This window comes from Leptonychotes weddellii, chromosome 11, assembly GCF_054177405.1.
Source record: "Leptonychotes weddellii isolate Sample4059 chromosome 11, ASM5417740v2, whole genome shotgun sequence".
Classification (NCBI taxonomy): Eukaryota; Metazoa; Chordata; class Mammalia; order Carnivora; family Phocidae; genus Leptonychotes; species Leptonychotes weddellii.
This window is the reverse complement of record NC_138379.1, coordinates 77,255,475-77,256,685: the sequence shown is the minus strand read 5'-3', so window position 1 is coordinate 77,256,685 and position 1,211 is coordinate 77,255,475.

The following is a 1,211-nucleotide window of genomic DNA, read 5'->3' as shown; positions in this document are numbered from 1 at the left end:
TGAGGACACCAAGAGAGATCAGGCTACACACAGAAGGGCCCACAGGACCCCCTCCTCCATCTCCAGCCAGCCTGCCAGACCATCCCCAAATACGCGTCCACTGGGCCCAGACCAGGAGTGTGGGAGTCTCCTCAGTCCTCAAGTGTCTCAAAAACTAGGTTATACAACATCCCTCACTGCCAAGTTCTTCCTTGTCTCTAATCTTAGCCCTGCCTTCGGTCTAAGCCCATTTCCCCTTGCTCTGCATGCAGAGGCAAAGGAGGACAGCTGGGCGCCAGCCCCCAGCCAGGGAGCCCTTCTTTGTCTTGAAGAAAATGATTCAGTTTCCTCTCGGCCTTCTCTTCTCCAACCTGAGTCATCTCCAGCTCCTTTAACCTTTCCACACACGTCATGTTTTTTCGCTGATCTCCTAGTCACTCTCCTAACCCTGCTCTGGTTATATCTCCAGCTTCCTCCTTGGAACCTGATCAGACACTGGACCTTCGCCAGGGAGCACCTGAAGGTCAACTTGAGTAGAAGAACTTAGTACAGACTGTCTCTGAGAGGTTGTCTGCTTGTCCTCGTTACCGTGCCTCTCCGCAAGACCAAACTCTGCTTACAGATTTCATCCTCTCCTTCTGGAACCTCCCTCACCCTCCTCTGCACCCAGCTAAGTGCAGAGCTTTTAAGAAGCAGCACATACATTTTCACTGGGCTTTAGGTTTAAATGAGATGCACATATAACATTTTTTTGGCCATGTAGTTATCATTTGCTTTGTAAATCATCCAGTGGCATGTAAGTGGTAGCTTTTATCGTTGTTGTGTGTGCCAGACCCCTGGAGAATGCTTGTTTTTTTAACTGTGGCAACGCAAACCATAGCACTGTCTTATAGTCGATCAACCCATAAACACTGATCGAATTCCTGCTGTGTTTCAGGCACCATGCTAGATCCTGAGACGTCAAAACGAAAGGCCAGATTCTGGTTCCACAGGCATTCACAGCCTAGTGAGGAAGATGAGACATGAACAAGTACCAAGGAGTGGGGCAGCCACTGACCAAGCCATCACACATCCTCCAGCTGTAGAGAAGGAGGAACTGACCACAACTCTTTACTCTCTATGATTATGCCTTGTTGAGCATTGGTATGCCATGCTTATGACTGCCAGCATTCCGGCCAAAGGTCGGCTGAGTTTGTATTGTCCAGGAGTATTGGTCAGCAATGTGAGCACAT